The 10,119-nt window shown below is 44.5% G+C and overlaps 1 pseudogene across 1 annotated transcript; it reads left to right on the forward strand.

Annotated features, from left to right (window-relative positions):
- The first annotated feature begins 5,357 nt into the window (after window positions 1–5,357).
- On the forward strand, window positions 5,358–10,115 carry LOC106583367 (filamin-binding LIM protein 1-like; annotated as a pseudogene). The gene is made up of 6 exons (XR_014382177.1): window positions 5,358–5,426; window positions 5,881–6,000; window positions 6,325–6,493; window positions 8,327–8,505; window positions 8,683–8,804; window positions 9,056–10,115. The product of XR_014382177.1 is annotated as a filamin-binding LIM protein 1-like (transcript).
- The last annotated feature ends 4 nt before the right edge of the window (window positions 10,116–10,119 follow it).

The following is a 10,119-nucleotide window of genomic DNA, read 5'->3' on the forward strand; positions in this document are numbered from 1 at the left end:
AGAGCGGTTATATCAGAACAGAATATGCTTGCGTTCCAGAAATAGTCAGGGAGGTACTCAGATCCAGACTCATTGAAAATAAACGAATGTCCGTGGGCGTAGAATTTTGCCGGAGCAGGGAGTTTTGGTAGCCAGGCAATGTTTTTCATACAAGTACAGCATACCGTATGTATACATATTTTATAAATGCTTTTATGTCTGCGTACATTTTTGTACTGCAGGAGGGAGTGAAACTGTCACGTCCTGACCAGTATAGGGGTTATTTGTATTTGTAGGTTGGTCAGGACGTAGCAGAGGGTATTTGATTCATCTGGTTCGGGGGTTATGTGTATTGTAGAGGGGTGTTTTATTTATGTTTTCCGGGTTTTGGTTTATGTTCTATGTTTTGTATTTCTAGTTTTTTTTACCAGCATCAGTCCTCAGTGTGTTCAATAGTGGCCACTGTATGTTTAGCTTGTCCCTCACGTGCTATTTACAGTGGGAAGTTGAATCAGCTTATTGAATTTGAATCAAATAAATACTATGTTGTTTAGTGTGTTTCATGTTGTACCTGACGACGGTCTGTTGCATTATCTGTGTTTCAGCATCATGGCGTCGGCTGCTCCACAGAAGAGGATGGTATCCTCCTTCTTTATTACGCTGCCATCCCCTTACAGAGCCACAGTCACACAGCACCAACACACACGCACGCACAGCGCCACCGCCAACGACATGCCACGTACAGCCATGCGGGTTGGCCCTGAGGACAGCAGCACTCATAAACTCAGTGTCAGTGGCACACAGCAAGGCACAATTCACAGGCAGGAGAGGGCTCCATCTGAGTCCCAGGGCAGTACACACGAAGGGGTCCAGAGCTCCACACCTTCCCTGGCCAGACACTTGGAGCCCAGAACTCCAGCCAGCCCGGTGACCCCTGACCTCAGCCGGGGTCTGGGAGACACACAGGAGCAGCAGACAGAGACAGAAGCAGACAAGGGTCCTGAAGGTAACCAGGAGTAGTCAATACATATATTACAAAATCTGTATTTTTTGCTGTGAAGAAGTCTAGATATTATCATTTACATATAATTGTATTGTTATGAATGATAACAAAATACATACACTGTATAAAATCCTGTTAGGGACAGATGTTCCGCTAGTGGAACGCCTCACCAATATCCAATGGTATAGAGTGGCGCGAATTACAAATACCTCAAAAATGCAAAAACTTCAATTTTTCAAACATATGACTATTTTACACCATTTTAAAGACAAGACTCTCCTTTATCTAACCACATTGTCCGATTTCAAAAAGGCTTTACAACGAAAGCAAAACATTAGATTATGTCAGGAGAGTACCCAGCCAGAAATAATCACACACCCATTTTTCAAGCTAGCATATAATGTCACAAAAACCAAAACCACAGCTAAATGCAGCACTAACCTTTGATGATCTTCATCAGATGACACTCCTAGGACATTATGTTATACAATACATGCATGTTTTGTTCAATCAAGTTCATATTTATATCAAAAACCTGCTTTTTACGTTAGCATGTGACGTTCAGAACTAGCATACCCACCGCAAACTTCCGGTGAATTTACTAAATTACTCACGATAAACATTCACAAAAAACATAACAATTATTTTAAGAATTATAGATACAGAACTCCTTTATGCAATCGCGGTGTCCGATTTTAAAATAGCTTTTCGGTGAAAGCACATTTTGCAATATTCTGAGTAGATAGCCTGGCCATCATGGCTAGCTATTTTGACACCCACCAAGTTTGGCACTCACCAAACTCAGATTTACTATAAGAAAAATTGGATTACCTTTGCTGTTCTTCGTCAGAATGCACTCCCAGGACTTCTACTTCAACACCCGATGTTGTTTTGGTTCCAAATAATCCATAGTTATATCCATATAGCTCCGTTTTGTTCGTGCTTTCAAATCACTATCCGAAGGGTGACGCGCCGGAGCGTTTCGTGACAAAACATTTCTAAATATTCCATTACCGTACTTCGAAGCATGTCAAATGCTGTTTCAAATTTTTTTATGCGATTTTTCTCGTAAAATAGCGATAATATTCCAACCGGGAGACGTTGTATCCATTCAAACACTGAAAGAAGAAAATGGAGTCGTCACATGCACGCGCGCACCAGTGCCATTGTTCTCAGAAGTGCCACTCTCCAAAACCCCTACTGTTTTGTGATGATGATTACTGCAACATTCATATCAATACAGAGAACCTCAAAAACCACAAAAAACTCTTGAACCTCTTCCACACAGAGCTCCTTCCTCCCCCTCCTCCCGTATCTGTGGATGCTGAGCTGACTGAGGATCCTACACCTCTCCTGCCTTCTCCACCCGTGTCTGTGGATGCTGAGCTGACTGAGGATCCTACACCTCTCTTGCCTTCTCCACCCGTGTCTGTGGATGCTGAGCTGACTGAGGATCCTACACCTCTCCTGCCTTCTCCACCCTTATCTGTGGATGCTGAGCTGACTGAGGATCCTACACCTCTCCTGCGTTCTCCACCCTTATCTGTGGATGCTGAGCTGACTGAGGATCCTACACCTCTCCTGCCTTCTCCACCCGTATCTGTGGATGCTGAGCTGACTGAGGATCCTACACCTCTCCTGCCTTCTCCACCCGTATCTGTGGATGCTGAGCTGACTGAGGATCCTACACCTCTCCTGCCTTCTCCACCCTTATCTGTGGATGCTGAGCTAACTGAGGATCCTACACCTCTCCTGCCTCCTCCACCCGTGTCTGTGGATGCTGAGCTGACTGAGGATCCTACACCTCTCCTGCCTTCTCCACACGTATCTGTGGATGCTGAGCTAACTGAGGATCCTACACCTCTCCTGCCTCCTCCACTCATGCAGGAGCCCCCTACTGCCCCCCTTCTCCAACCTGTGTCCTCAGACAGACCACAGTGTCTGACCAACTGGTAAGACTGGCTCTACATCCCATGCTATTGGTAACCATGACATTACAACGACCATAGCAGCTGGCAAGACTTCACAAACAGATCTGGGACAAGGCTATGTTATTGCCATTCAAATTAAAAAAAAAATAATAATAAATGTCATTGTTTTTTTTTCACCTTTATTTAACCAGGTAGGCCAGTTGAGAACAAGTTCTCATTTACAACTGCAACCTGGCCAAGATAAAGCAAAGCAGTGCAACAAAAACAACAACACAGAGTTACACATGGGATAAACAAACGTACAGTCAATAACACAATCAAAAAATCTGTATACAGTGTGTGCAAATGAAGTAAGGAGGTAAGGAAATAAATAGGCCAATAGTGGTGAAGTAATTACAATTCAGTAATTTACACTGGAGTGATAGATGTGCAGATGAGGATGTGCAAGTAGAAATACTGGTGTGCAAAAGAGCAGAAAAACAAACATGGGGATGAGGTAGGTAGTTGGTTGGATGGGCTATTTACAGATGGGCTGTGTACAGCTGCAGCGATCGGTAAGCTTCTCTGACAGCTGACGCTTAAAGTTAGTGAGGGAGATAAGTCTCCAACTTCAGTGATTTTTGCAATTCGTTCCAGTCATTGGCAGTATAGAACTGGAAGGAAAGGCAGCCAAAGTAGGTGTTGGCTTTGGGGATGACCAGTGAAATATACCTGCTGGAGCGCGTGCTACGGGTGGGTGCTGCTATGGTGACCAGTGAGCAGAGATAAGGCGGAGCTTTACCTAGCAAAAACGTATAGATAACCTGGAGCCAGTGGGTTTGGCGATGAATATGTAGTGAGGACCAGCCAACGGGAGCATACAGGTCACAGTGGTGGGTAGTATATGGGGCTTTGGTGACAAAACGGATGGCACTGTGATAGACTGCATCTAATTTGCTGACGAGAGTGTTGGAGGCTAATTTGTAAATGACATCGCCGAAGTCAAGGATCGGTTGGATAGTCAGTTTTACGAGGGTATGTTTGGCAGCATGAGTGAAGGAGGCTTTGTTGCGAAATAGGAAGCCGATTCGAGATTTAACTTTGGATTGGAGATGCTTAATGTGAGTCTGGAAGGAGAGTTTACAGTCTAACCAGACACCTGGGTATTTTTAGTTGTCCACATATTCTAAGTCAGAACCGTCCAGAGTAGTGATGCTAGTCGGGCGGGCTGGTGATTGACTCCGTGATGCTAGTCGGGCGGGCTCGTTTTAATAGCATTTAAGAGCAGTTGGAGGCCACGGAAGGAGTGTTGTATGGCATTGAAGCTCGTTTGGAGGTTTGTAAACACAGTGTCCAAGGAAGGGCCAGAAGTATACAGAATGGTGTCATCTGCGTAGAGGTGGATCAAAGAATCCCCCGCAGCAAGAGCGACATCATTGATGTATACAGAGAAAAGAGTCGGCCTGAGAATTGAACCCTGTGGCACCCCCATAGAGACTTCCAGAGGTCCGGACAACATGCCCTCCGATTTGACACACTGAACTCTATCAGAGAAGTAGTTGGTGAACCAGGTGAGGCAGTCATTAGAGAAACCAAGGCTGTTGAGTCTGCCAATAAGAATACGGTGATTGACAGAGTCGAAAGCCTTGGCCAGGTCGATGAAGACGGCTGCACAGTACTGTCTTTTATCGATGGCGATTATGATATCGTTTAGTACCTTGAGCGTGGCTGAGGTGCACCCGTGACCAGCTTGAAAACCAGATTACATAGCAGAGAAGGTGCGGTGGGATTCGAAATCGTCAGTGATCTGTTTGTTCACTTAGCTTTCGAAGACTTTAGAAAGGCAGGGCAGGATGAATATAGGTCTGTAACAGTTTGGGTCTAGAGTGTCTCCCCCTTTGAAGAGGGGAACGACCACGGCCGCTTTCCAATCTTTAGGGATCTCAGACGATACGAAAGAGAGGTTGAACAGACTAGTAATAGAGGTTGCAACAATGGCGGGGGATAATTTTAGGAAGAGAGGGTCCAGATTTTCTAGCCCAGCTGATTTGTAGGGATCCAGATTTTGCAGCTCTTTCAGAACATCAGCTGTCTGGATTTGGGTGAAGGAGAAGCGGGGGGGGGCTTGGGCCAGTTGCTGCGGGGGTGCAGAGCTGTTGGCCGGGGTTGGGGTAGCCAGGTGGAAAGCATGGCCAGCCGTAGAGAAATGCTTATTGGGGGTGGGGGTTGTAAGTGTGTGGCGTCAGTAATGAGTGTGTGAGTGAGGGTGTATGTGAGTGTGTGTATGTGTATGTGAGTAAGAGTGACAGGGAAGGTATGTGCGTCTGAGTGGTTGGAGACCAGTGGATGGGCACAGAGTCAGTGTGGATAGTCTGTGGGAGAGGGAGAGCAGTAATTTTTAGCCATTTAACAGTCTTATGGCCAGGAGATGGAAGCTGTTTCGGAGTCTGTTGGTCTGAGCCATGATGTACCATAACCACCTGCTGGACGGGAGCATGGAGAAGAGTCCATGTCTCGGGTGGCTGGAGTCTTTGGTAATTTTTCGAGCCTTTCTCAAACATCGCCTGGCACCGCCTCCCTTTACTTAGAAGAAAAACATGAACTTCCCTGTCGCCCCATTGTTGTGTTCTGTGTTTTCGATCTCTCAGTCGAAACAATGAAAACACAGGCCAATAAGATGCCTGAACAGAGCGGCACTGGGGATTTGATGTATTTTTGCAAAGAACACTCACAGTGTGCAAGACTGGGGCCCCTTTCTCCATTACCATGAACTGTAGCACTATTCCCTCTCCATCCAGAAGATTTGGACCCCAACATTTTTTATCTAATTTTGAAACTGAGAAAATAGAGAGAAAATAGTGTATTGATATTACTTGAAAAATGGCACTGTTGAGGAAGGTTTAAGAATACCGTGTCTGTGTGCTAAAGCTAAATGATTAGTCACGCAAGTGAAGAATCTTTGACTTTATCCCCTTTTTTTACCCACAGAGAGCTGCAGTGGATAGACAGCTGGACCAAAGCACACCATCTAGTGGGGGGAACAGAAGGAACCGTCTCAGCGTATCCAAGGCAGTCCAGAGGAGCAGCTAGTGACGGTAGAGACCAAGGGTAAGGTGAAGTGTGAAACTGTGTCTGGTAACTTTTAGAAATGTCACCCGGACCTGGCACTTTTCACATTTCACAGTTATGATATCAGAGGTCGAATTACAGGGGAGCTAGGGGGGTGAGAGGGGCTGGGCACCCTCATAACAAATCGGGTACACCGCATAAGAATTAAAATATAATAATAATAATATATTACATTTACAGTAGCAGATTGTAAATGGCATACATTTAGCATCTGTTAAATTGCCAGAGATATCGACTTGGAGCACACCTAAACGTAAATGTGTAACTTGAACCCTGCTTGATATGTGAATGTGTGCTTTGTAGAGATGTGTGGCTTCTGCTGTAAGCCTGTGGCCCTGAGTGAAACTGCCATCGAGGCTCTGAACAGGACATACCATGCCAGTTACTTCCAGTGCAGACAGTGCCATATCCCTCTGGCTGGTAAACTGTACTATAACAAGGCAGGAATACCACTCTGAAGGACTGCTACCAGGTATGACAACCTGGACTCAGGTGTAGACGTAACATAGTAAATGTAAATCCAGGACACTCCAATTAGTTTGATATGTTATGGTATGTATTCATTTGTGAATGTCTATCATCCATTTCGTATGATATGTTACAAATTACAATTTGTATGATATGCTACAAATTGCATTTCATACAATATGTTACGGATTGCAATTTGTACATTAACGTTAGCTATGTGGCTAGGTGGCTAATGTTAACGTTAGCTAGGTAACTAATGTTAGCAAGGCTAGGGGATAGAGGTTAAGGTTAGGGTTAAGGTTGGGTTTAAGGTTAAGGTTAGGAGTTAGGTTAAAAGGTTAAGGTTAGGGTTGGTGGAAGGGTTGGCTGACTTGCTAAGTAGTTGTAAAGTAGTTAAAAGTAGTAAGTAGTTGCAAAGTTGCTAATTAGCTAAAATGCTAAAGTTGTCCGCGATGAGACTGCAACCATTGGGTTGCTAGACAGTCACGTTATATGCCCACTCATTCATTTTTACCTTAAGTAACCTTCTGTCCTATGAAACCATACCAAACGTAACATATTAAACTAATTTGAGTGTCACGAATATACATGTACTATGTTACGTCTAGTCCATGAGACCAGGCTGGGTAAGAAGACCCTTTTGGGAAGGAACAAGAAATATAGAGAATGATGACTTTAAGATATAGGATCAAAAATGGATCACCCTGTTGCAGGATAACTTTTCCTGGAAATAAAAACAGGTAGTATATTTGAGGTTTAAAAAGGCTTCTGAAGTTTGTAATTTCCACTTTGAAATGTCTTCATCATAGAGGTAGTGAAAACGTAATTTTCATCATCATTTACATTTACATTACATTTACGTCATTTAGCAGACGCTCTTATCCAGAGCGACTTACAAATTGGTGCATTCACCTTATGATATCCAGTGGAACAACCACTTTACAATAGTACATCTATATCTTTTTTTTTTTGGGGGGGGGGGGGGTTAGAAGGATTACTTTATCCTATCCCAGGTATTCCTTAAAGAGGTGGGGTTTCAGGTGTCTACGGAAGGTGGTGATTGACTCCGCTGTCCTGGCGTCGTGAGGGAGCTTGTTCCACCATTGGGGTGCCCCTGCAGCGAACAGTTTTGACTGGGCTGAGCGGGAACTGTGCTTCCGCAGAGGTAGGGGGGCCAGCAGGCCAGAGGTGGATGAACGCAGTGCCCTTGTTTGGGTGTAGGGCCTGATCAGAGCCTGAAGGTACGAAGGTGCCGTTCCCCTCACAGCTCCGTAGGCAAGCACCATCGTCTTGTAACGGATGCGAGCTTCAACTGAAAGCCAGTGGAGTGTGGGGAGGAGCGGGGTGACGTGAGAGAACTTGGGAAGGTTGAACACCAGACGGGCTGCGGCGTTCTGGATGAGTTGTAGGGGTTTAATATCACAGGCAGGGAGCCCCGCCAACAGGGAGTTGCAGTAATCCAGACGGGAGATGACAAGTGCCTGGATTAGGACCTGCGCCGCTTCCATTAGCCTATTATTGTCCAGCTCCCCCACCCATTCCCCAACTACCTTGAGTCAGTATGTGTGATCTCCATCAGCAGCAGGGTCTTGGTCGCTGCGTGTCTAGTCTCCACACCCTTTCCAAACTACTGCTGAGTGAGTGTCAGTACAGTACGTGTCAACTAGTATATTTACTGTTTGTGAAGTAAATATGGTGATTATAATTAAGGTTACGGTCTTCTGAAATTTCTGACTTGATTTTCCCTCCTGCTGTAACAAACTGGCTCAAACTAAGATCCTTCGTCTTTATGATGATGAAGACAATAAACGATGATAAACTACTTTCTTTCCTTCAGGCCAGTTTGGAACTTTGCTGGGCGTGTGGGGAAGTTATCAAAGACCAGGTAATCCGTGCACTGGAAAGAGCTTACCACCCACCTTGCTTTATCTGTGCAACATGCAGCCAACCAGTTGGAGAGCAGAGTTTTGCTCAGGGAGAGGTTGGGGAAGTGTATTGCCTCCAGGATTACTACAGGTACACACATAGCTACACAAATCTCCATCTTCTGTTCCAAGTTCTTACACACTCATATATCAGGATCACTTGATGATGAGAGCTACTAAATGGGCTTGATGTTGTTGTAATTGAAAATATTTGATAATTAATTCACAATGATGAAACACTGTGCTCGCTCTGATTTGTGTGGTGAAGGAAATACGCTACCCAGTTTAGTGCCTGCCAGCAGCTGATCATTCCAAGAGAGGATGGCATAGAAGAGCTACACCGTGGAGTGCCTGGGACGCTCCTTTCACGAGGACTGCTATCGATGTGAGGTACAGTTCAGGAACAAGAGAAATGCTCTAAATATGATAGCGTACTATGGGTGTTTGCTATATTTGTGTGCCGATCTCAATCAGCACAATAATTACTGGGGATTGGGTCCTTCACAATCACAGTTCAAACATCTAAAATATAATAATGTTAGAACAGAATATAATAAAATAACTTTATTTTTCACAGAGGAAACTTTGGCTGTGGCATCTGGATCTCACAGCTTTTTCTATTTTATTCACCCTATTTTCAGGTCTGCAGTACCCAGCTCTCCCCAGAGCCAAACAACCATGGCTGCCATCCACTGGATGGGAGGGTGCTGTGTAAGTCTTGTCACCCATAGAGATGTAAAGAGGCCTCATCATTGTATCAATGCCATTATGGTCATCTGTGACAGCATGGGCATTGAGACTATCTCCATTTTGAAGTATTCAATGTTCTTCTTCAGGATTGGCTGATCCCTCCTGATGATCCTGTTGCACATGACTCCAACAGGGTCACCAAGAGGGATCAGCCAACGAAGTTGGAAGTCCCACCCAGTTGACTACATTAAAATGGTGGAAGTCCTCAATAGCGCTGCTCATGCTAAAATGGCCTTTTGGCCACTAGAGGCTTCTATCATTCTCTATGTTGTCACCTGACCACAGTTCAGTCTGCCCAGCTCTAATACTGAACTCAGAACCAGGGCCCATATTAATAAAGCGTCTCAGAAAAGGAGTGCTGATCTAGGATCAGTTTGGCCTTTTAGATTAATAAGCTTTTATACAAAGGGCAGACCTGATCCTATATCAGCTTTCCTACTCTGATACACTGAATATGGGCCCAGGCTGGAACCAGGACGGGACTGAGCCAGAGCTCACAACACAGACATCCAAATGTGCAGTGGAGCCAATGGAGAAGCAAGCTGAAAGTCAACAGTCCTGATTGGATTGTAAAGGAGAACTATCTATGAAACTGGGAGAGAAGACAGGCCTTCTTAATTCTTCATCATGGGAATAAGTAATCGGACTTTGAATGTCACACTTTCTTAATCACAGTATTTTTAAATGATTTGCAATTATCCCTTATGTAGCAATAAATGTTTGTCAATTGCCTCCTATACTTATTTCATACTTGGTACTTTTGCACTCGTTTTTAACCCACACTAGTAAATGCATCAAAAATATTTTCCTGGATTCACCTGATTGGTCTATGTCAAGGAAGGAACAGGTGTCTTAAGTATTTTGTGGTATGCATTCTTTGAATATTATGTAGTGCTCAGTGCTGCGTGTCCATTCTCAGTATAGCCTTTCATATCACAAAATAAACGAATATATT

The sequence above is a fragment of the Salmo salar genome, chromosome 22 (genome assembly GCF_965601325.2).
Source record: "Salmo salar chromosome 22, fSalSal1, whole genome shotgun sequence".
In the NCBI taxonomy this organism is placed as follows: Eukaryota; Metazoa; Chordata; class Actinopteri; order Salmoniformes; family Salmonidae; genus Salmo; species Salmo salar.